We start from the raw sequence: 26,831 nt of genomic DNA, 5'->3' as shown, positions 1-26,831 counted from the left end.
CTCCAGCAATTGTCCAACACATCTTTGTAGATTTTATTTGAATGAGAGAATGTCAGGTGCTGCTTAAACAGTAACTTACAATTTTTGTCTACCATTACACATGTGGAAGAGGAGGCTGTCCTATGCCATATAAGGGGCCAATGTTCTAGGGGAATTTCCTTCTCTCAAGCCGTGACCCACTTATTCATGTAATTATATTAATCTTCCATACCAAGATTAATAAGTTCACTATTCAGTTTTGAAATTACACCTCTGTAGAATTCATTATCTCCTGTCACAGCCCTGATAAATCTAGCCCCGCAGAATCCTCACCAGGCTGCTATGTTTGGGTACCACCACATCGGCCCCACATGCTCTTTAGCTTCCCTAGTCTCCAGCACCGTCTCTTTCCTTGGCCTCGCTGGCACACTTCTGTTACCCCTTCATGTCTGTGTGTCTATTACCCCTTCATCCCAAGACTTTCCAGTAGCTTAACACTCTTTCCCCAAGGTCTAACATTGTGGGCATTCTGGTTTACAGTTTGCCTCACTAGGGACACGTGATATTTGAAGCACATAACACAGAAACTTTGCTAAAGGCTCCAGTGCCATCACTCTTTACTTTAGACAGGACAAGAAATACATATATATATATATAGACCAAACAACAACACACCTATATGCCATCCCTTGCCTCAGTTTCCACACCACTTTGGAATGTTCTTCAGGTTTCAGGTCAGTGTCTTTTTCAGGATTCCAGGTCCCCTCTTCTGGGCCTCTCTCCTCAGGACTTCACCTCTGGAACATGGAGTTTTTCCTCTCTCTCCTCCAGCCAGCTTCCTTCTTACTGAGTTGGTCCCACAGTCACAAAGGACCCTTCTGCTATGAAAGCATAGCCCTGTGTTCCTCCTCCTGCCCAGATTTCCTCTGTCTCTGAGTTTTTAAATGCTAGCAGCAATACAGGGTTACCTTGTCCTGCATCTGGAGAAATTCCATTCCTTCAAACCTGTGCTGAGAAGTTAGAAAACACTAGCTTTATTTAGGATGCAGTTACTCCTTTGTTCTCTTCAGGTAAGATCTAGTCATGTGCTCATACTCTTTAATGATCAACCTATTCATAGACAGACATTCAGGCACCACTCCGTCTCCTCAGCACACAGACCACAGTAAAAGACAGTCATAAGACATATGGATACAGACAGTTGACAAAATCAAACTAGAATTCATAAGTTGTACATAATCAGATTCCCCCATTCATGTCATCCCCTTTGTTGGTCTCAGTAAGTGATCTCTTGAAGCCCACAATTTTTCCAGGGATTGAAATATAAAGTATTAATTGTTCATAATATTGGTTTGTTAGGACCCTTTTGACTGAAATGGTTAGCGAATATTCGGGTCCTGTGCTTGAATTCAGCCTCCAGTGAAACTTCTCTACCCATATAACTTAGCTCATGACTGGTTTTACATATGGCCTGTGTTTTGGATGGTGGCTCCTCTTGTTTCAGCTACCTCACTCCAAAAGGAGTTTAATTGCTTCTTACATTTCCCCTGAATGAAGGACATCTGTTACAACCACCAGCTTCAAGGAGGTTTCACCCAACCTCCACTGTAACAGTTAGAAATATTGAATGGTTTTTTTCCCGCATTTCCTGCCTTTTAATTAACTGCATCATTATTTTCAGGATTGCTTTTTCCTATTTTTAAAAAAATGGGATCAGTGGCTCCTGAAGGAAATTACTTCAACTGTTGTTGGAAGAGAAGGAACAAGGCAGGTTTTCATTCTTATTTTGTTCCACATTTTTAAGGGTAATTGAGGCTTGTACTTGTGCTGCCTGGTAATAATGTCTAGGACCAGTAGCCCACCCTCCAATTCTGGCTTATATTAATTTTTTTTATTGACCAGAGAGAACATCTTCCCCCAAATAATATCTAAAATAGAGAAATGCTGCTCTCCTGCTATCATGGTATTGGGTTAGTTACTAAAGTATCTGAAATAACAATCTTAGAGAGAAGGGTTGCTTTTACCACTTTGCTTCTACCAATCCACAATATCATTAGCTTGTCCCAGTGTATTAAATGTTTTAAAAATCTTTTCAGTAGACATGTAATTTGTATCATGTGCTTTCCCCAGAGGGGCGGTAATATGGACCCCTAAGTACTTCATTAAAATTTTTGCCCAGTTGAATCTAATTTTTTGTAGTTGTTTTCTGGTATCTTGATTTATTCTAAATGCTAGTACTCAAGATTTAGTACAATTGACTCGAAAGCCTCAGACTTCTACATACTTCATATTTTCTTTCATAAGAAAAGGGAAGGGAATCAACATACTTCATTAAAACTTCATCCACATTCGGTGTGGCTTTGTTACCAACCTCCCCGCCCACCCACAATTTATTCCCAAGATATTGTCATTTTTCTTGAGTTTTCGTGCAAAAGGTTCCATGACCATTGCAAACAGAAGATATCCCTGACACATGCCTCTCTAAAGGCTCAGAGGAGCTCTTACTAACTTAGAATCCCTTTATTAAATCCCTCTGCCAGAGTCAATCTATCTCCTAAATTTCATTTAACCCGGCTGAAGGCTTTCTCTGCATCATGGGTCAGTAACATTCCAGGCATCTGAGCCAAATGGATCGTTCTTACAACTCTTCATATGTTATCTGTTAATTAGTGGCTTTGAATTAACCCTATCTAGTTTCTACTAATTAATCATGGCAGCAGAGAGTCCAGCCAATTAGCCAGCCAGAATAGCTCAACATCAATATTTAACAGGTATACAGGTCTATAAGCACAATCAAATTTATCTTTGTTAGGTTTCAAATCAATTAAATATGAGCTTCTATTGATTCTGAAATTTGAGAGGATTCTAGGAGACTATTAAGCAAATTAACAAGCTTGGGAGACAAAATCCTACTGTCTTTGTTTAATGCTCCAGGTAGGCTCTTCTCTTTCCTGCATTTTCTCTTCTACTACTTCATCTGTTTCCTCAACATTTATTCTACCTGGAAAGTGCCTTTTCTGGCTGCAGGTCCTCTGGGACTTGACCTACTGCCACATCAATAGGGATCTTTTGCTAATCTCAAAGTGTAATCCCATCTTTTAAGGGTTCTTTACCTTTCCCTGCAGGCCTGATCATAAAATCTTGAGTTTTATGGGAATAGAAAAGTACAAACGGGAAGCCTGAATGGTTTGGTGATTTTCTTTCTTTCTTTCTGTGGTATTTAAAAGGCCCTGTTGCCATAGTATCAGAGCACCTGACAACACCCTGTGAGGTAGAGAAGTTATCCCCATTTTGCATAAGAGGAACCGAGGCAAAAGAGGCTGAGTGACATGCCCAAGGTCACACAGGAAGTCTGTGATGGGGCAGAGATTTGAACCCAGCTCTTGGCTATCACCTAATGACTGCACCATCCTTCCTCTCTCATTCTGTTAAACTCCATGCTTCTTTTTAGTGGAAATTAGGACAGATTTAAAAAACCTTTTTGTCCCTGATCTGCCAAAGGGACATATCATTCTGCAATGATTCTCACTTATTGTTGTGTTCATGTTAGTGCAGCAGAATACCGTAGCCCTAGAGTCAGACCATGCAGCGAATTCCTAGACTCATAGAATCCATGACCAGAAGGGACCATTGTGATCATCCAGTGTGACCTCCTCTAACACAGGCCAGAGAACTACCCAGAATAATTCCTAGTGCCCATCTTTAGAAAAACATTCAATCTTGATTTAAAAATTGTCGTTGATGGAGAATCCACAAAGACCCTTGTTAAATTCTTCCTGTGGTTAATTATTCTCACCATGTTGTGGAAACTGTATACAGTGTGCTCAGTCTATCTACAAAGGAAATTCTCCTTCCCCAAGAGTTTCTTTCAGAAGGGCTCAATATTTTTAAGAGTCCTGCACAGTCCCTCTTTGTCAGTCCTTTTTGAGAGTCCTTTCATTCTTGTGTTATTTCTTCTCTCCCAATTCTCCAAATCATCTATTTGTAGCTCCTTGCTCTCAACAATGCAAAGTCCCCTATCCACATCAGTAACTAAGTTTAAATGTTTAAGCCTGCTTCAACTTTAGTTACTCTACTTTTTATTAGCATTCCCTGAAAGAAGCTTGCATCTCAGATTGCACTGATATTACTTCAAGCAGTAATTCTCTAATGTCTGCCAATCTTTCTCTATTGTACTTTGTTTGCAAGTGGAACATTGGCCACAGGGAGCTCCTCAGTGGGTCCCACTGCTTCTCTCTGGCAGCTTGCAAAGAAGATTTTAATATCCAAAGAGCATTTTCGTACTAACATTTTGGCATTGGGGATCTCCAGCTGTTTGGTAGGTGAGGTTGTGGGGCTTCCCAGTTCTCTAAGTTATTTAAATTGGCACATGTAAAGTGAAGCTGTGCTGAGGAGCAGTCATCTTTCTGGCATCTCTTTACCCCTGTGTACTTTCCCCCATGTAGCCCCTCCACACACAAAATTTGAGATTCAGTAGGTTACAAAAATAAGAAAAGAAAGTTACCTGTAAAGGAGTCTCTCTTCTGGGCTCCCAGCAACAATTCTGGTGGTAGTTTCTTTGGCATAAGAAGGTGAAGAGAAGGAAGCAGGCCACTGGCTCTGGCTCTTCTGGACCTAACATCCCCACTGTTAAATTCTGTGGGGCACGTGGATGGGGAAGGAGAAAAAGCTCAAAGCTCACATTTTTCACCTTTTTTTATGAAGGTAAGATTGTTGTGGTTAAGCACTGAATCTCATTTATGCCCTCACTGCCTTTGCTGTATATAAGTAAGGAAAAATTACTTGTAATTCTGCTTCTCTATCTGAAGATACCAACAAGAATGATCTTTGCTTGGCTGTCATTCTTCCAGCACAACCCCCCTTGGTAGACCAAAGGATTTATTAGCTCTCTAAAAGAATGAGAGTTCAGTGTGAGACCTGGGCAAGTACCTCAGTCCCTACTTGCAGTCAGTTCCTGAATTACATGGGAAGTAACTGCTCCCCATTCTGATTAGGGAGTGTTATCCACACACTCGGTGCCAGGGAAAGCAGGGCTGCAGATTTATCAGGGCATTTTTTATCAAAATTCATGGAGCAGTCCTGCTAAACGTAGTAGAAGTCACAGGTTTAGTGATTGCTCCATGATCTGTGACCAAAAAAAAAAAAAAAATGGGGGAGCACCAGCCACCCACAGCAGCACTTTCCACCTTGGGACCAGAACCCTAATCCTGGCCCGGTGAGAAGGGAGGCCTCAGGGGTGGGTGGGGGTTAGAGAGAGAGCCCATCCCACACTCACCCTGGGCATAGGCAGTAGCAGTTCCTGTGTCCCCCGTGGCTGGGCCTCGAGGTTGAGAGTGAGCTGTCATGAACTCACCTCAGGCACGGGCAGTGGTGGCTGGGTATTGTGACTGGATGATTGGTGTCACAGCTCCACTTGCTCAGGTTTGGCCCTCTGTTATGATGGGGGTTGGGCAGCCGGGCCAAATTTGAGAAAGTGGAGCTGCGACCCTGTGTACCAAGTTGCAATACTCAGAGCGGGCAGAGCAGGTGGGAGTGGGAGCCTAGCCCCCCAGGACACAGGAGCCACCATTGTGGGGTGAGTGCAGGATGGGCTCGCTCTCCAACCCCCCCTCAGGGCCTCCCCTCCACGCGGGGGCTGCAGCCCTCCCAGCAGGAAGTCGCGGATAAACCGAGGAAGTATGGTATCAAGGGACTGAACTAGAAATGTTTCCTACAACCTGGCTGTAAACATTTGTGCTGCATGATGGTATGCAGGGAGCACCCATATGGCTTGAACTGAAACAGAGATGCTTTCCAGGATCAGAGAATATGAGCCATGACAAGACCTGCCAAGTTATAGTAGTAAGCGATGCAATCAAAATTCCTTTTAGATGCAGTCCTTTTAGATCAATAATAACTATGGTGAGAAACAACATTTCAGGTGATGGGAAAACCACAATGTACTTTGCCCTTCGATGTGTATGGTTTTTCTCACTTAACTACCACTACCTTTAAAGACCAAAAGCTCTGAGGTGGAGGAGTTTGCCTCCGTCTCATGGTGGGAGCATGAGACCACAAGAATGAGAACGTGTGGAGATAGTATCTTTAAAAAAAATACCATTTTCCTCTTTGAATTAAAGTGGATTCTGCCTTTATCTTTGGGGCAGATAATTCCAAGCAGTGATCATTACACTATGGGAATAGAAGCCTCTCTCTGTATTTATTTCCGCTCTTTTAATTTCCACGAACAGCCACATAGAATCACAGAAATGTAGAGCTGGAAGGGGCCTTGAGAGGTCATTTAGTGGAGCCTCCTCCAGAGAGGCAGACCACGTAAACCTAAACCATCCATGGCAGGTGTTTGTCTAACCTTTTCTTCAGAACTCCAGTGATGGGGATTCCACAACCTCCCTTGGCAGCCTATTCCAATACTTAACTATCTATACAGAAAGTTTTCCATAATATCTACCCTAACTTTCCCTTGCTGCAGATTAATCTGATTACTTATTGTCCTACCTCCAGTGGACATTGAGAACAATTGATCACCATCCTCTTTATAACAGCCCTTAACATATTTGAAGGCTGTTATCAGGTCCATCCTCCAACCCTCCCCCCCCCCCCCCCCATTTTCTTTTTTCAAGACTAAACATGCCCAGTTTTTTAACCTTTCCTCACTAGTCATATTTTTCTACCCCTTTTATGATTTTGTTGCTCTCCTCTGCACTCTCTCCAATTTGCCCACATCTTTTTTAAAGTCTAGTGCCTGAGACTAGACAGCATAGTCCAGCTGAAGCCTCACCAATCCCAGTAGACAGGGACAATTACCTCCCATGTCTTACACACAACACTCCTGTTAATACACCCCAGAATTATGATAGCCTTTTTCGCAACTGCATCACATCGTTGACTCATACTCAATTTGTGGTCCACTATAACTCCCAGATCCTTTACAGCAGTATAGAATCATAGAATTGTAGGACCTCGAGAGGTTGTCTAGTCCTAGAGGTGCTGGAACAATTTGTATAGTGAGGGTGCTGAGAGCAGTGAACCAAACTGTAAACCCTGTATATGATGAAAACCACTTCAAGCCAGGGGTTGTGCAGCATTTCCAGCATTCCTAGTTCCAGCACCTTTGTCTAGTCCAGTACCCTGCACTCATGTCAGGACTAAGTATTATCTAGACCATCCCTGACAGATGTTTGTCTTACCTGCTCTTAGAAATCTCCAAAGACGGAGATTCCACAATCTCCCTGGGCAATTTATTCCAGTGTTTCACTACCCTGATATTTAGGAAACTTTTCCTAATGTCCAACCTAAATCATCCTTGCTACAATTTAAGCCCATTGCTTCTTGTCCTATCCTCAGAGGTTAAGGAGAACAATTTTTCTCCCTCCTCCTTCTAACAACGTTTTATATATTTGAAAACAGTTATGTCCCCTCTCAGTCTTCTTTTCTCCAGACTAAACAAACCCAGTTTTTTTCAATCTTCCCTCATAGGTCATGTTTTCTAGACCTTTAATCATTTTTGTTGCTCTTCTCTGGACTTTCTCCAATTTGTCCACATCTTTCCTGAAATGTGGCACCCGGAACTACACACAATAGTCTGCTTCCTCCCACCACCTCTACCTGCCCCTAGTCCTCCCCATCCCCCCCCCCCGCACCTCCTGCACACCGCTGAACAGCTGATCACGGAGGGCGGGAGGAGGGGGAGAAGCTGATTCATTAGGTTGCCGATGGGTGCTGAGCACCCATGGAGTCGATGCCTATGTATGCTTGCAACCCCACCCAGCTTGGGGTCTACAAATCTACAAAACATACTCTCCACCCCATTATCCCCATTAATGAAAATATTGACTAGTACCAGACCCAGGACTGACTCCTGTTGGATCCCACTATATATGCCCTCCCAGATTGACAGTGAACCATTGATAACTACTCTTTGAGTATGGTTTTTCAACCAGTTGTGCACCCGCCTTTCAGCAATTTCATCTAGACCACATTTCCTACTTTGCTTATAAGAATGCCACCTGGAACTATGCCAAAAGTCTTACTAAAATCAATATATATCATGTCTACTTCTCTCCCCCCGCCCCCATTCATTAGGCAAGTAACCCTGTCAAAGAAGGTCATTTGGTTGGTTTTGCATGATTTGTTCTTGACAAATCACCCTACTATCCTCTAGGTCAGTGGTTTTCAAACTGGGGTAAGTGTACCACTCGGGGTTGGTGAGCTCTCATCAGGAAGTATGTGAGGAAAAATCCTGCAACAGCAGACAATGACAGGCATAGTTTGACTTGTATATTTGCGGGGGCAAAGCCCCTGGCCAGCAGCCGCCGCTCTCCAGCCACCCAGCTCTGCAGACAGCGCTGCTGTCAGCAGCAGGGCAGAACTTCGGAGCTGTACGGCCTGAGAATGGCAGCTGCTGGCTGGGGCATTCATGTTGTTTCTGGCAGAGGAGGACTTTTTTTTTAATCCTGCTCCCATCCCACCCCGCAATTCCCACTCCCACCTACTCCCACATTGTTTCTTGACTTTTTATCTTGACTTCCACTATTATGGCAGCGAATCCTGCGGGACCCATGGGATGCCAGTCCCACTGCAGGGCTCTACTCTGAAGGCCGCATTGCCGCCAGCAGAAACACAGAAGTAAGGGTGGTAATGGGGGACTCTCTCTCCGCCTGTGCCTGGGGATGGTGGGGCCTGGTGGATTAAAGGGTTCTAATTCCTTTGTGTGGGGAAGGGAAGATGCAGGGGCTGTTCATCCCCTTGTAGGGGTATGAGGACTCTGATCTCTTTGCATGGGGGTGCATGGAGTGGGTGGGTGCTGGTGGGGAGACATCTGCTGAGAACAGCACATCCAGCCATTGCTGGGACAATTATAGAGCCCTGCAGTGGGCCTGCTTAGTCACAAACAGGGTGTCATAGGTTATGCCCGTTCTGAGTGATTGAGAACAGTACAGAGGCTTCTTTCATTTTCATTAGTTACAATAAAATGACATTAAAAACTTCCAATTTAATATTTACAACAACTAGAAACTTGTTTGAGGGACTATTTTTCTGCAAAGCGAAAGTATATATAACAATTAGACTAATTGTATCCGGGACAACACACTTTAGGACTTGTCCATTGTGTTGCATCACGTTATCCCTTACAGACCATTTTTCCTCTTTTCAGAGGTATATTATGACTAGCTCAGATGGGAATATGCAGTAGACTACATTATTTGGAAAGGGGTATGCAGCCTAAAAAGTTTGAAAACACTGCTCTAGGTGCTTACAAATTGATTGTTTTATAATTTGTTCTAGTATCTTTCCAGCTATTGAAGTTAGGTTGACTGGTCTGTAATTTCTGTTTCTCTTTTTGAAGTTAGGTATAACTCTCTCCTTGCCCAAGATTTTGTAATCCCCAGTTAAGTGTTAATATGCTGCAGTGAGTTCCCAGCCCCAGGCTTCACCGTCTCCCAGCTGTGCGGTCTTAAACCTGTCATAATACCATAAATAAAATCCTTCATATATATTTGATCATTTCAGTAGCCCATCTTTAGTTCACCACCAGAAATTGTTCCTCTCTATAAAGGCAAAATTAATTGCCCCAAACCTGACATAGTGGAGGACGAGGTGAGCCCTCTCATGGCCTTGTATAATGCTATAGTAATTTCTTTTTCCCTGTTTATCAGAGCTTTTTTGATGCAGCCTAGAGCCCTGTTGGCCTTCTCTGATATAATTGAACAATTTGTTTTTCCTCTTCATATTACGGTTAATTTGAATTCTGAAGTTATTTTAAATGTCCATAAAATTTAGGACTTTACCCATCAATGGATACAATACCTTACAATTTTTAGATTCAAAATGCAGCGATTTATATTTATTCTTGTTACAATCCATCGGTCATTACATAGACCTTCCGTATACATTAGCAGTCATTTGCTGGTTACTACCAAAATAGCCCTGGTACCTAAAAGGAACCATAAACACTACATAAATATGTAATCTCTAATTTAAGAAGGTAAATATCAGTGCGCCATGAGATCATGACAGTGAAGTGATGTATGCTATGAATGGTTTGGATAACAGGTTCTTAAGACTGCACAGCAACATTACTATTGCAGCATAAGGGCAGTGTGGGAACTGTTTCCAGAATGAAGGGTGCCTTGTCTCATTCCGCTCAGCCCCTGAACCAGAGTGTCTTTTATTCAGCTCCTATTTTTCCATAATATAAGTAGAATAAAAGCAGATACACATCATAAGCACGGACTCTCTCTTACTCAGGCACAAGCTTATATCGGAACAGATGAGGCAGCTGATAGCTTTGAACTAAACACAAACAGAGGCAATGGATATTCCACAGAATATTCAACAGAACATTTACAGGAACCATACAAAAATAACTGGATATGTAAAAATGAGCTGCAAAACAAAGACTGATTTTTATCTCGCCTTCAGTGATCAGGAAAAGAGCCTTTCGATGCTATTGTCTAGTGACATTTCCAGATATTTATGGTGCTCCAATAGTAACCTTTTGTTTGGTAGATAGTGAAGTTTGCACAGCATGCTGAGTATGTCATTAAACATTTGCCTGAAGATCTGAGTGTTAGCATCAATGACAGCGTTTCCTAAACATGTCACATTTCCTCTGGCTGTCATGAAAAATTATAGCTACTGTGACTCACACTTTAATAGCAGCTATTTGTGATATTTTAACCTAATGTACAGCCCCAGAGGAGAAACAACAGACACAATAAAGCATTTGCCAGTGACTTGCTGGAAGGAAGGGATTCAGAGTATTATTAGGATGCCAAATTAAAGAGAAAAGGCTCTTGTGTCAAATGTCAAAGGGTCTCTGTGTTTCTTAACTTCACTGTAATTTACGCCTTTATTATCTCTGAGAGCATGTACAGGGAAAGAAGAAATATTCTCTCTTATCCATTTTCTGTTTCTCTGAGCTAAGGTGCATGGCTGCAGTGATAAGGGTTAAGTGAAAAAAGACATGTTTTGGTTACACTTTGTATTTCTTTAATGAGTAAAATACTAAGCAGTAAATATTACCTTTCAATGCATCTCAGTAATGGTAAGTTTTTCTAGCGTGTATCTATAAACAAATTATCGGACAAAGGAAATGACCTAGTTATTTTTGGATGCCTTAAGAAAATCCCTGTACATTACTTTATCTTTTATAATAACTATTTTTGTTCTTTTCTACAAAGGGACTCCAAGAAGATTTCTCATGTCTTATAGAGCAAAATATACAAAATAATTATATGTACGTTTGATAATCTGGGTTCTCTTCCTGCAAAACTTCCCACAATACCTTTATGGAAATCTGTACAATAGGAATAGAAATACTTCCCTACTTCACAGAGGAGGCCAGAAGCTTAATTCAATAAAACACCACCCACGCAAGCTCTTATAAGGAAATGTCCAGTTCAGATCTTCCTCCTATATGCTCTCACATCACTTTCACTGACAGCTCGACCCCTCTATAAATGTGTCTTGGATATCTCCACCATGTACAGTAACACTGTTACATCCATCATACTCCCCACCATCGCAGTGTAAGGCAAAACCTTAACTCTAATTTCAGGAACAATAACATACATGTCTATCAGATAACTGTATCTGGGTGAACTGTATAATGTATTCTATTGCCCTTGGGAAACTATGATGTCAGAATTGGGGTTTTGAACTATAGGATGATCACAAGGAGCATAGTGTGTGTATTGTGTTACTATATATATTGGAGGTATATGAGACTTATTTCAAAAGAGGAGGAGATTGTTAATGACAGTGGTGAATGTGATGTGGGCTGGCATTTGGATCAGCGTCTCTCTCCTCAGGACTTCAATGGAATTAGTCACTAGAACAGAGAAGCAGCAACTGCCATGCTTCGTCCTACACTATTGTACTCACTGTTATGGTCATGCCAAGACTCACGCCCAGCTCAAGTTCTAGGGCCTGGGACCCAAACTAGGCTCTCCTTTTAAAACAGAAGATGAAGAAGAGGCAGACATTAAATCTAAAGCAGAGATGCCATCAATACATATGTTCAGTATGTCCCTTCAGAATAAGTGTTTCAATGTACTTTCCCTAAAACAATGAAGAATACTATACTTCCTTCCTCCTTTGGCTCAGTTTTATGACAATCTGCATCAGAAACTACATGCTATGCATAATCTCGTTCATTCTGATCATGCTTATGGGCTGGGCTGATGTTGATCAAAGCAGTCACAGGGCTATTTCGAAGACATCTCAAATACCACCTTGCAATCAAACAGCATAGTCTCATTAGTATTCAGAGACTTCGGAGGCAAAGCACAACCAACAGTAGCTCCTAGTGCAGGACTGGCACAGTTCAGTCACTGAGTGTATTCAAAGTGACTGGCTATTGATTTAAAACTGTCTGAGAGTCTGACATTTCCTTGTCAAGAAAAGAATGAAGAGATGTATAACATTTAGTATGGAAATGACTCTCTCACTTATCCACAATATTCAGTCCATGTCATAATGACCATCTATAAACTATACTTTTACTCTTGTACTTGCCACATGCAAATGTCATGGTCAGTTATATCCTGATGTAAGCTGAGTACGGGTAACTACCTTGCTAGTGAGGGGCAGAAGAGCAGGTTTGGAGCAGGAAAAGCAATCAACAGTAAGGAGGAAGAAAGCATAAAGCATCCTGATTTATTCTTTTCTCCACCTTACTGTTGATGGATTTTCCTGCTACACATCCTTTCCCTCCTCCCACAGGGTGCAACTTACACTGATTTACACTACCTTACCAATATGTAGTTTACAGGATTGCCCCACCACCCATCCATAAAGGAGAAATCAGTGAAAAAACAATGAAAATCACCTTTCCTTGCCAATTGTGTAAGGTTAGTTTGTCTTTATTGGTTGCTTTCTTTGTTACAAGCAGTAATGCTTATACATAGCAACTCAACTTGTTATGATCTAAATTTCAAATGAATAACTGTACTGATGACAAATATCCTCATGTTGCCCTGTGTGTGCCACATAGCCACGGGCACCTGGATAACAATGGCAAATGTCAGCTGTAAGTCAGTCTTATGCTTGGTGTATAGTCAGCGGTGACGCAGAGAGGGCCCAACTTTTTGTATATTTTTAGTTTTGGTGTCGAACAGTTTTGAAAGCTGTTCTTTTCAGCAGCAGCATTTTATGGGGTAGACAAGAACATACAGTTTCCTTGCCCATGATTGGCTCTTTCCAGAGTGATCAGCCTTCCTATCCATTTTATAGTCGATCTAGAAAGAATACTCGGTTCATACCCCCAAATTTGTTTGCTTTCAGTCTTGGACAATATGATGCTGTCAAACAAACAAAATTAAACCCCTTTTGGTCAATCATCCACTCTACCATTATACTGCTCCCAAAAAGACATTGCACTTGATTTAGCATAACTGGCAGACTCTGCTCAAACAGATATTTTGGCTCAACATTTTTATGTAGGCAAATGTCTTTTATGCACAAGTGAAACGTGGACCAGATTCACATAATTTTTGACCATCACAATTAAATGACATGAGCAGAGTAGCATGAGGCAGCCTCTGCGGGACCCAAGTAAGCCCAGATCAAGTCATTTCCATGAACTACTCATTTTCATAAGCATTAAATTAACTCACATTTTAAAAAGACTATTCCTTTCTTCTGGACTACTTTCAACAGATTCCTTATAAACATCTCTCTCTCTCTCTCCTAGCCCTAACTCATGAGAATTAACGGCATAATTAATCAGCAGAATGACATTTTTGAAATGGCACATTTCTGAAATTTAAAAACAAAACATTGGATGAATCTCAGCAGTTAACATAGTTTGGCAAAGAACTCCACAAAAATCTCACCATGAAAACGTTGCCAAGTGGAAAGTCAAATGTTCCTCTAGTCCCACCACTCAGAGCACACAGACCTTTATTAGAAAGGCCAGGGAATTTCTCAGTCTAATATGAACTTTTTCAAGTGGCAGAGATCTATCGAATCTCTGCCATACTCATGTTCACTGATTTCTATAATAAATTCCAACTTGGATTAATTCCTACCATGCCTCCTGCACCTTTCAATGGCCCAAGGCCCCACTCCCTTTTATATCTATGTGCAGATCCCCTACCTTCATTTAGTCCTGATAGGTCTTCATCATGCCAAGGAGAGTAGTTTTCTGTTACCTCAGCAGATCAGCTCCACTTCTGTTGGTGCACATGGGTTCTCTCTCCACTGAAGTTTATGGTGTCACCATAGGACTGCCCCTAGAGGTGAGGTCTAGGGCAACAGCCCTGCAACTAGTGTAAGAAAGGCAATCATAGAGGGGACGACATCAGCATCTCTGACTACAACTGCTGTTACAAGAAGGAATTCAGATGACTGGTCTTTGTGCCACAATAAGAGACATAGGGAAGAGCAAAACTTTCCCCTCATACACTCTACTTGTTATACCCTCTTGTCTGGTCTCAACTTAGATTGTAAACTCTTGGGGGCAGGGACTGTCTGTTCTGTGTTTTATCACAGGACCCAGCACAAAGAAGCGCTACCATCATATCAATAAGAGCTCTAGGGCAACAGTGGAATTTAGTGCCCGCTGTGCCTATGAAATTCAGGACCTTAGTCTGAGCCTGCTCTCTGCAATGGGTTTTCTTTTCAGCCCAACTTTTGTACAGTGCATCCTGCTTCAGGAAAGAGGTGGGGTTTACATCGTCCTTCCTGGTTCAGAACAAACAGCTGCCTCACTCACTGTAACTGAGCACAACGCAACTGTGCCCTGGCAGTGGCCTCTGAACCACATGACAAGCACTGGTGAGAGGGCAGCTCAGTTCCCCAGAAGCACTGGAATACTCTGCCCCTGCCACCAGCATCAACAGCATCTGTCTTAGGCGGGACTATCTGCACTGTCCAGTGTTTAGGAACAGGCATTCATTAACTTTGTCTCATGAAACCAGATCTCATCAGCTGTAAACACCTCCCGATGAAATGCTGATTGTGACCTTCCTTCTAAGTAGCCTGTCTCTCTCAATTTAGCCCTTTCTTTGATGAAAATGAATCTCTTAACTGAAATTGCTGACATTACAGGGGATTCTTGGCAGCTATTATTTTATTTTGTTGCCCATGTTCTAATCTGGAATGAAGTAATCGTCTTTCACTTAATCCTACTTCTGGTTCTCCCCTTATATTCCAAGCTTTTGGATTTGACTCAGTCCCTCCCTGAAAATAGAACTGGTCGAAAAATCAGAATGTTTTTGGTGACAATTTGCATGAAAAATTCACATACTGATGGTCTGTATTCACCTCTGGCACATTCTTAGAATAACCTTTGTACAGTATGCCTTGTGAGGTATTATTTGAAAACTCATAACTCGCTGGTCAATATTGCCCTGATATAATGTGTGTGGCAAGATTATATGTACAATTATAAGATTCCACTCTATGGTGTTACTGAGGCTATGTCTACAGTAGAGAACTTACAGTGGCCCAGCTGTACCAATGCAGCTGTGCTGCTGTAAGATCTCTCATGTAGCTGCTCTATGCCAAAAGGAGAGAGCTCTTCCATCGACATAATTAAACCACCCCCAATGAGTGCTGGTAGCTATGTTGGCGGGAGAAGCTCTCACGCTGACATAGCGCTGCGCACATTGCCACTTATGCCGTATGTCACTCGGGATGTGTTTTTTTCACACTCCTTAGCAACATAAATTTTGCCAGTTTAAGTGGTAGTGCACACATGGCCTAAGACATATTCTGGGGAATGGCCAAGCCAGTTCCTCAGAGACAAAAACAAGCGGACACCTCAGCCAGGTGTAAACAAGGTCAAATGGGCCATCACCTGCTTAAGTGGCTACTAACTTGGCAGGAAAAGGGATACGGGTGGAAAATCTACATCTTAAAAAGAAGCAGCTTTGGGTTCCCGTCCACACAAACTTTTTGTCTCCTGAACCTCAGCTGGAGATGCTTCTTAAAGAAGGGAAAGAACTATAAGGCAGGGCAGATGTCCCAAATCATTCCTTCCTTTCTCTCTGCCCACAGCACCGATGACACCTGAAGAACAAAGAAAGTAGCACTGGCCTGACTAACCTGACGGACGGATGGACTAGCTAGTAGGAATGCTGAAACACGTGGTGAGAGAGACTTTGCTTCAAATTCACTCTAATTTGTTAAGTTAGGCATTAGTTGCATTTTACTTTTATTTTTCTTGTAACCAACTCTGACCTTTAGACTTCATTACTTGTATTTACTTAAAATCTATCCTTTTGTAGTTAATAAACTTGTTTTATTGTTTTATCTAAACCAGTGTGTTTGAATCGAGTTGTTTGGGAAACTCCATTTGGGAGAACAGGACTTGTGCATATCATTTTCTATTAATAAAGGGACAGACTTTATATGAGCTTGTATTGTCCAGGAAAGTGCTGTTGGGCAGTACAAAATGTACATTTCTGGGGAAAGTCTGGGATTGGGAGTTTGCTGGTGTTGCTCTGTAGTGTAATTCAAGTGTGGACAGCTACAGCACCCATACAATATAACCGGGAGTAATTTACATCTTGGAGGTTATGAGTGAACAGAACAGGAATGGTAGCTCTCACAGCAAAGCAGTGTAAAAGGCACCACGACTTAGAGAGCTGAGGGGACACAGCTGTTCATTGGCCCAGTTTCTACCCTGGGTATGTAACACAACCTTTTTTTGAGCAGGGTAAATACTTGAATGTTGATGAAGTTTTTTGACCATTTCTCTAGCTGGTCAAAATACTGGATGGATTTTACACTCTACCTGGGAATTTGATCTCTTTTCTGATGCACATTGACAGAATTACCATATGACTCAGCAGTATGTGTGCTATTGTACTGAAATGTATGAGTGTCCTATTTTGGCTTATGTATTTTAAGCAGTCAGTATGATTAAACTAGGTTATTTATTTACAAATTATAACAACTCTCCAACACTGTGGTAGTCTTTGTATTGACATCATTACATAACCTCTAGTGTTCTCAAGTGGGAACTGCATTCCCGCACTCAATTCTGCAACTCTGGGCAATAGGCACTTGGATAACTTGGTGGTTGGCACAGTACAAGAACCTGAATAGAATAGAATTGGCATTAGACACAATGTTGGCATATCTGTAATACACTCTGAAGAAGGACTGATGTTATATATTCCAGCTGTGAATGGTGGATCATTTCTCATAACGTGAAACTAAGTTGTTTAATGGGAGGTGCACCTTCAGTTCTGTATGGTCCCCAAATTCCTGCCTTTTTCTTACCATAAGAAGGCAACTTGATACATTTCTGGTTCTAGACAGTCAACCTCTCTGCTTCCTCTTTACATAACAGTGTATTAAGTAAAATACACTTTTAAAATATAAAATGACCCTTTCTTTGTTAACTTCCATTATTGCATACAGTATTTATTAGAATTAAAGGCTTTGAAATAAAGTTACCAACACCTTTGGGGGAAAAATGGCTATGTGCTGGTTCCCCCACCACGTTCTTCTTCAGTGGAAGAAAGTATTGCAACAAGGCCACTGAGAAGGAAATGAGTACTTGAGGTAGTTAATCATTTGTGCAAGTGCAAGGTGTGGGATGGTAGATAGGATTCACAGGCTGTAAACAGAAACAAGGCACTGAGAGAATGTGTGTGTGTGTGTGCTGAGTGTGTGTGTACCATTAATTTGCACAGAGTACACAAGATCAGGAGAAGTTGCCTAGCTAATTAAACCATCTCACTAAAATGGATTCAATGTTTAGCACCAACATAATTTTAACCCCACTGTTGGCATAAGGTATACAAAAATGTATTCTGTATTTGAAAAGTAAAGCTATAGATTATGCTGTAGTGTTGGTTTTACAGAGCAGAGTGACTTTACTGTTACATATAAATGTGATAAAACATCTACATGCTTTTTACCTACCTCTTGTTTAAAATATCTACACATAGGAAAACCTAAAGGGTGAAGTTCAGTAAAAATTGATAGGAGACTAGGTGCTGTGATCCACTAGGACTGGAAAATAGCCTTTCACCTCTGGATACCTGCATTAAAACCACACAGATGGATTTGGTAATCTCCATTTAGTCGTAGTGGTCAGTTGTCCATATCAGAAAATCACTATGCTGCTTGGCACATTTAGCCCAGAACTGAATATGAGGGGTAGTACAAGGCTGTCATGAAGTACAATAATGAGCTAGGTAGAGGAAGCTAGCATGGTATAGTATTTGTTTGATCTACACCTGCCACTATCCACTGTTATTATCTTCATACCTCAGACAATACATCAGACCTGGTGCTATTTGTGCAGATAATACATAAGGGAAAGGAGTTCAAAATGTACACAGATGGTAGGCCTTCATTTTAAATTAAAAAATCATCCTTTGGTGATCCAAAATTTGTTTAAATGAAGGCAATAATGCCCAAAGGAATGCATGGAACAACCATGCTGTTTCATGGCCCCACCATTTCCTTAGACAATGAAGGATGATTTTTAATTTAACTTATTTTTTAATTTAATCTGAGGTTTTACCATCTGTGTGCGCACTGGACTTTTTTTTTTTTTCTTTAACCAAGGCTCGTAGTCTCTCAGATGTGGGTTCTAGAAATATAACAGGATAGATAGTCACTAAAACTAATCAAAATTTACTTTAAAAAGGAAATTTTAATAGTGAATTAAATTATGGTGCTGTTCATTTTGAAGTAGTTGAAGCTCAAATTTTTGCAGTCTCTGAAGTTTTCTACTGAAAAGGAATGAAACATCTGAACTATCCTACATCTTAACAATAATCCCGTGAGCTGCCACTATAATTTTCTAAAAGAGTTTTTCTTTCTCAGATTACTACTACATGTTAGGAATTCAGTCCTGAAATCCTTAGCTCATATTTAGAGAAATTTATATTCATGTGAATAATAATCCTCATTCACCCAAGTAAAGTCCCATTTCTGTCCATGGGAGTACTTGGGTAAGATTACTCACATGGGTAAGAGTTTCCAGGATTGGCCCCTGAGAAACAACACAAATATATGGAAGAAAGTAAGCCCCCCAGACCTGTTAACACACATGAAAAGTCCCATTGAAGTCAGATTACTGACATGTTTAAAGTTGAGCATGGGTGTGGTTCAGGGGCACCGGAATAGAGGGAGACAAGGGGCCATGGCCCCATCACTTTTTACCAGCTGTAAGGATGAGCGACCAAGGGGAGGGGGCAGAGAGGAGCGAGCAGGGAGCAGGATCTTGGGGGAAGGGGTGGCACGGGGGTGGAGCCTCAGGGGAAGGGGCAGTGTGGGGGCAGGACCTCGGGAGAAAGGTGTGACACAAGGGCACAGCCACGTTCAGATGCAAGTGGGGGGCCCCCCACTTTTAGAGAGCTGTGTGAGAAACAAAAATGTCCTGGGAAAAAAACAAACAGTCTTAGGAAATTTAATGAAAGGAAAGAATAGTCTTTCCTTATCTTAGCATTTTGTATTGGCACCTATCACCATTGTATTTAAGTACATTTCACATCATTAGTTGTATTCCAGGATTCAGATACCCATTTTTCAACAAAGATGGATAGATTACAAAAAAATCTAACACACCTTTAAAATATACTTGACAAATCTGATGTGAAAAATAAAACCTTTTCAAAATATTGTCATTTAAATCAAATATGGGTAAAACATGACATAAAATGGGATATAAAAAAATATTTTTTTCATCCTGCTCACCAAAACATGTTCCTTGCTTTTCTGTATAGCATGCCCATAAAATACCCCAATATGAAGCATTATGTTAATAACAGACAAGTAAATCCAGAAGCAATTTAGTCAACTGGCCACAAAATGAAAAGATGACAACAACCAGAAAATTACTGTATGTTTTATCTCTCTTCATGATGGTTTTTTCAGACGTAATAAACTGGTTTTAGTGTCCTGAAATAGACAATAAAATGGATACCTACAAAACTGACTGAGGATAGGTGGAGTGCCATTAATTAAGCAATAAGCCCTTTGAAATAGGTCATTACCAGCAGTTTTTGGTGATGGACCATTAATACTCTAACTAGCAAGTCATTAATAGTGGTAAAAACCAATTCTGAGGGGGTTATTGCTAGAATAAACTATCCTTACTAATTTTTAAACCATTTTAGATATGAATTTGCACACTTTGGCTCTATCTTCTGTGCCTGCACAATGCCTTTTATTGAAAAGCTACTCTATTCACACAAAAATACATGCCTGCTACAACATTTGTGTGTGTGTTGCACAGAGAGAGTTCATTCTCAAGTAGGATTAATGCATAAAGCATGTGGCATAGGATATCCACTGCTTATTTTATTTTGTCTGTGATGAAAATTCTTTGTCCTATATGGTCTCGCCTATATTCTCTTTCTTCTCTGAACACTACACTGGCCTCCTTCGGTCAGGTGACCCTCCCTGAATAAAGCTCTCTTTTGATATAGCTAGCTACACACAATTATTCTCAGATGAGCTTCTGAGGCAGAGAGAGATATAGTTTAAGGCTAGGTAATGCTCTCTTTGTTACTGTGCATGGAGTAAGCCTAATATTTAAACTCAGCCTCCCTCTATCTGTTAAAATATTGGCACATATTTCCAGATATCTACAGAACACAGCTAAATCACACAACTCAGAAACATTAAGAATAAATACAATGCACAAAAATGCCTATTTCATGGGACAAGTCCCAGGCCTATATCTTACTCACATAAATATAGCTACAAATAGTAAAAACGTATACAAAAGATAAGACATAAAGAGCATCTCACCTCTCTGGAAAGCAAAGATCACTTGCTCTATGTCAGGGAGAATTTCCTGACTCTGATCCTATCAGGCCAATCAGGAAGAAAGTGGTATCTCTCGTATGACTCTCCAAACCCCCCATCTAAGTCCCTCCTGGAAACCCCTTTTCAGCAAATATACCTTTTTTGACCCTAGAAGTATATCAAAAACAATGGGAAAAATTCTGGACTGGCTATTTCTAATTGCACTGGTGGTAGGAAGGGGTAAGAAGCAGTGCTGACCAAGTGATAAAACCAAAGACATCTTGACAGTGCAGGACAAATGGGCTCAGAGTGGCTGATACGGTGCTCCTTTTAAAAGGAATAATAAGATGCATGCCCCATACCCAGCACCTGCTACACACTATAGCAATAAGTGTTGGGAGCTTGGAAGCCTGAATATGTCACTCATTTGGCAGACTATGCACCTTTCACACTGTGCAGCACCACATTATGCACTCAAGTCTTAGGTTGCTATCCTGACCTGGTGATATATGGGGAATCAGGGTTGTAAGAGGCTCCCTATGGCTTCCTCCCCTCTTATTGCGCACACACACACACAGCAGCAGGAGTTTGGGAAATGGGATTGCATTCTGTCTTCTGAAACAAATAATCCCATCACAGCCATTTTCTTAGAAGACATATTTGAGCCAAATGTGTTAGCTATTTAATAATAAACCTGGCAAGTTCCAGCGAGATACAACCATTCCTCCTTCCATGTGCAAGTAAGTGACTATTTTTCTGCAATTCTTCAGAATGACAGAATGGTGTCCATGTGTCATAAATATAAAGGAAAGGGTAAACCCCTTTAAAATCCCTCCTGGCCAGAGGTAAATTCCTCTCACCTGTAAAGGGTTAAGAAGCTAAAGGTAACCTCGCTGGCACCTGACCAAAATGACCAATGAGGAGACAAGATACTTTCAAAAGCTGGGAGGAGGGAGAGAAACAAAGGGTTTGTGTGTCTGTCTTTATTCTGTCTTTGCCGGGGATAGACCAGGAATGGAGTCTTAGAACTTTTAGTAAGTAATCTAGTTAGGTACATGTTAGATTATGATTTCTTTAAATGGCTGAGAAAAGAATTGTGCTGAATAGAATAACTATTTCTGTCTGTGTATCTTTTTTGTAACTTAAGGTTTTGCCTAGAGGGCTTCTCTATGTTTTGCATCTAATTACCCTGTAAGGTATCTACCATCCTGATTTTACAGGGGGGATTTCTTTATTTCTATTTACTTCTATTTCTATTAAAAGTCTTCTTGTAAGAAAACTGAATGCTTTTTTTCATTGTTCTCAGATCCAAGGGTTTGGGTCTGTGGTCACCTATGCAAATTGGTGAGGCTTTTTATCCAACATTTCCCTGGAAAGGGGGGGGGTGCAAGTGTTGGGAGGATTGTTCATTGTTCTTAAGATCCAAGGGTCTGGGTCTGTAGTCACCTAGGCAAATTGGTGAGGCTTTTTACCAAACCGTGTCCAGAAAGTGGGGTGCAAGGTTTTGGGAAGTATTTTGGGGGGAAAGATGTGTCCAAACAGCTCTTCCCCAGTAACCAGTATTCGTTTGGTGGTGGTAGCGGCCAATCCAAGGACAAAGGGTGGAATATTTTGTACCTTGGGGAAGTTTTGACCTAAGCTGGTAAAGAGAAGCTTAGGAGGTTTTTCATGCAGGTCCCTACATCTGTACCCTAGCGTTCAGAGTGGGGAAGGAACCTTGACACCATGCTACTGCTGTTTTGTCTAACAAACTCCTTTGGCAAAATTGCTTCCAAATGCAAACAAGCACCACCATGGGCCAGACTCTTTTAACCATCAAGTCAGTGCAAAACGTTCACTCACTTCATTGGGATCAGCATCAGACCCTAAACTGTTAATTTTATAGAAAACATGGATTAAATGCTATCTTCCCTCTTTAATCATGCTCTCCTCACAGGTGCAGGGTACATTCAATCTTATTTACAAGGGTAGCTAGCACAAAAGATACACAATGGCAAAATTTCAGAACAAATACCACTTGCTTGTATCATATGTATTCCGTACGTGTTTTGCTCCGCAATAAAGAAGAGCACTAACAGGCATGCCAGCCTTTAGCATTAGGGTCTTTTAAAATGTAATTGAAATTTAGCATAAGCAATGCAAAGTTATCTAATAGGTCTTTTATGCTTCCTCAGAACATAGGTAATGGCACCGTTTAGTGGCAGACCTGAGCCTTTGTTCCTTGTACTCAGTGCTTGATGCTTCATCTCTCCCTAAAAATGGAGTAGTGACCCAGAAATGGGTTTAGTGAATTATATAACAAAAGTCTGTTTTCTGAATAAAGTGCTCACTTACTTGCTTCTCCTCATTGACAATGGTGAGCTCATTTCATGTTCCCTTTTTAGCTGCTTTCTGTTTTTAACAAATTGTTGCAAAGATAATTGCTGCGTTTTTATATGGAAAGAAATCAGCACTTCTGTAGATAACGAAAAGCATGTGATACTTATAAAATAATGGCTACCAATCAGTATAGAAATCCACTAATTATCACAACAGGGGAATGAATGGCTCAGGATATTGGTAATTGGACAAAGAGCCTCATTTCTAGGTCACTGTTAAAATTCTACCAAGTCAATACTGACTGACAGTCACTACCCTTTGACAGCTCTTTGGTAGTTTATGTGAAATGTGGTGATGGTCTAAATCAGTGCCGGCCTTATACATTTTTACAAGTGTAATAATTGCCTAGAGGGAGCACGTTTCTTCAAAATCTGTTCTCTTCTCCTTCTACCAGGAAGCTCCCATGTTCACCCCATTCTGTATGTGAATCTCACTCCTCTTCCCTTATCCAACTTTTTTCTACTTTGAAAAGGAAAAATGTACTTAATTGCTTTTGTTCTCAGATGTAGAAACTTAGCTACTGAAGAGGAGTCTTGGGCTATAGGTTGATATGTACAATAGCAACATCCACATGTCCCTAGGACTAGTTATGGTCTCGGTCTATATCCATGCTCACATTGTAGACCATGTATTATTCCAAGCCCACAAAATCCATCATCACAGTTGTCATCATGGTTATCAGTTTTGGTGAAGAGGCCAAATGTGAAAGGTCAGGGAGACTGATTCTCACTCCTAAAACTAATCCCTCCAGGGCACAATGGTGATGTTAGGATTATTATTATAGAGAAGAAGGCACAGTCCTCGTCCACACAGCTAACAATCTAAAGACAGATACAGTGTTGCCAGATCTCATGATTTTGTCATGAGTCTCATGATAATTATTGTTTTCCTTAAAGCACCAGTTCCTGGAGTCAAGTGGATATGTGATGATTTCAGCCTTCATTCTTAAAGAAAAAGTAAGTTTCTAGCCCTTGTGACTGGAGAGAAAGCTTCAAATGTGACCCTGATGCACCCTAACGTCTCACAAAGCAGAAGGCAAATAAAAAGAACACTAAATCTATTATTTTTACATAATCTCATGCTCTTAAAGCCACTCTCATTATTTTTGGTGAGCCTGACTCATGATTTTTGACTTATTTGGGGTTGCAATGCTGCAGACAGACAAACAGATGGAGGGTTTTAGACACTGATACAATGTCTCATAAAAGCATCCATGAAAATTCAAATGGAAAATTCAAATTCAATAAGAACACTGTCACATGGCTAAAAAGCCATAAGCAAAGAGTAATAACAGCAATGTACATAGCTGGAAGTGCAGTACCATGGGGAACTCTATTAGGTCCAATATTTATTTAACAACTTTATTAATCACCATGAAGATTCGTGAGTAAAGAGCATATTAATTAAATTTGCAGATAATACTAAACTGGGGGCATCACAAGCACCAGTCAGGATAAAGAAATGTAATAGATAGGAATTTAGAGAAACATGGGCTCAAAATAGCAAAATGAGATTCAGCTTTGAAAAACACAAACTAATGCATACCTCAGGGGAAAAATACTCATGTTGGGGGAAACCACAAACTCAATAGGAGAGGAAAACCCTAGGGCTACTATGGACAGCAAATTAAACAAGAGCTTTCAGTATGATATAACTGTGAAAGGCAAACACAATTTTGGGCTGCAAGCACACAGGCTTTGGCTCAATGGAGCAGAGAGGAAATAGACTCCCTACAGATAAATATGTCTGGAATATATAGTGTTCAGTTCAAGGCACCAAATTAGCAGAAAGATGTAGACAAACTGGAGAGAGTTCAGAGAAGAGCAGCAAAAATGATCTAAGGACTGTGGGGGCTGACTTATAAAGAACTACTAGTCAAGCTAATCTTGTATAGGGGACATGATAACAGTCAACAAATACCTGAAAAGGGTGTAATCACTAAGGCCTCTATTCCCAAACTTCCCTGTGCAAACATTTAGCCCCGATGACCTCTATTAGGCTCTGTGCAGACGCAGAGACCAGTCCAAATGGACCAGCTGGAATGTCTGGGGTGCAAGCCTGGAAAGTAATTACTGAGTGTAGCATACGGGGTGGAATTCAACTTAATGGGATGACAAGGAACATTGAGGGTGATTATTAGGAGCCGTTTCCAGATAGTGAGATATATTAGGCTGTGGGACAGTCTTCCAAGGGGAGTGGCAGAAGCTCTGACACTTGGGACTATTAAAACTAGGGGGACAAATGCGACCCTATGAGCCCCTCAGTGCTAACTGGCAAAAGATTCCCAGTCCTGTAACAGCAACTCCTATGAGGCCTGACACACTCACTTCTTCTAACACATTGCTCTCATGGTATTTATTTGTAAGGAAGCTCGTGTGAGATATTAAATGAAAGCTTGTGTCATACTGGTCACCATAAATATTGTGAGATTTGTGTACGGGTGTTATTCAAGAAGTTGTATGTATTAAAAATAAGTTTGAATCATGTAACCACACAGGGCTGATAAACAAATCTTTCCCAGAGAAAGGAATTTTGATTTACCTGTCTGCTTAGGTCTCTGTTGTCAATTAAGCCAGGTAAACCAAATACAATGGAGCGTATTTGCATCTGAGTTATACAGGAGGGACAACTTAACAGAAGGATAATGAAGCAGCATGGTGCAGAGCTCAAGCAGCGGCAGAGAAGAACTTTATCTGGGGGTACACTTCAAAAGGACACATCTCATTCAAAGGTTTACTGGACTATGAGGAGGAGGAAGAACCACCCCTGGGTTATCCATCGCTGAAGGAGCAAAAAGGACAACACTTTTTATATCCATGAAAACTGGATCCTGGCCCTGGGGGGCTGCTGATGCCGAGAGGTTACTTTAGGTCAGACGCTTATCTTAGACAAAGATTTTAGTCTGCTAAAGTTATGTTTGTCTCTTAGAAGCCTGTTATGCTTTTATTTGTAACCATATCTGTTTCCCTTATCCTTGCTTTCTATCACTTAAATCTCTATCTTTGCTAATAAATGTCTTGATTTATCTTAAGTACATGTCAGTACTCTAATCTTAAGCAAAGCATGAATTCTTAATTGAATCAAACAACCTGGTGCATGCACTGTCTCTTTGGTCATCTGGTCATCTCTGGGAGTGCTCAGCGACACAGATACTGCAGGGGCATGCTCTTCCAGGGGCCTCAGGAACCTGGGCTCACCAAGTGTTACTTGCAAGGCAAAGCAAAGACTGGCAGAGCTAGGGAGGGATTGTTTGGGTGGCTAACTGATTCCGAGGATCAAGGAACTGCTACATAGTTTAAAATAGCAAGTTTCACTTTAGCTGAGGCAGAGGAGTAACAAGGTGACTCATAGTTCTGGGAGCCCCGAGAAAGTGTCAAAACAAAACACTAGAAAATGCCCTCTAGGAGTAATCCTGCATTGGCAGGAAGATGGGGTGGATGATCTAATATGTCTTTTCCATCTCCATCTTCTATTATTCTAAGATAAAATAGGTTAATTTTACGGCTATCAGTTTTGATATTTGCTCCTTTAAAACAAAATCAGGATCTAGGGGAAAAAAATGGAAAGCAGTAAGAGAGGAAATTTCTAAGGCATCAGTACCCAAATACAGGAATGACTTAAAGAAAAAGAAAACAGGTGCTCTGATAGTGCAGATGTTGATAATTAAAACTTAAGCAAAACCAATCTCAGTAATATATATATAAAGTCGTTAAATTGCTGTTTAGCTTATTCTGGAAGAAAATCTAAAA

The 26,831-nt window shown here is 41.0% G+C and overlaps 1 long non-coding RNA gene across 2 annotated transcripts in view; it reads right to left on the bottom strand.

Annotated features, from left to right (window-relative positions):
• Positions 1 to 213: 213 nt before the first annotated feature.
• Positions 214 to 26,831, bottom strand: part of LOC122466287 — a 93,290-nt gene continuing 66,672 nt past the window's right edge. The window contains exons 1-3 of one of the 2 annotated variants that reach the window (XR_006291688.1): positions 14,081 to 14,238; positions 4,484 to 4,615; positions 214 to 989 (exon numbers count right to left, since the gene is read on the bottom strand). This is a non-coding gene — a long non-coding RNA (uncharacterized LOC122466287). Of the gene's footprint in view, positions 990 to 4,483; positions 4,616 to 14,080; positions 14,239 to 26,831 lie in introns of those variants that run through there. The other variant, XR_006291689.1, reaches the window with a different exon arrangement.

This window comes from Chelonia mydas, chromosome 1 (assembly GCF_015237465.2).
Source record: "Chelonia mydas isolate rCheMyd1 chromosome 1, rCheMyd1.pri.v2, whole genome shotgun sequence".
NCBI lineage: Eukaryota > Metazoa > Chordata > Testudines > Cheloniidae > Chelonia > Chelonia mydas.
This window is presented reverse-complemented; position numbering and strand designations above follow the sequence as displayed.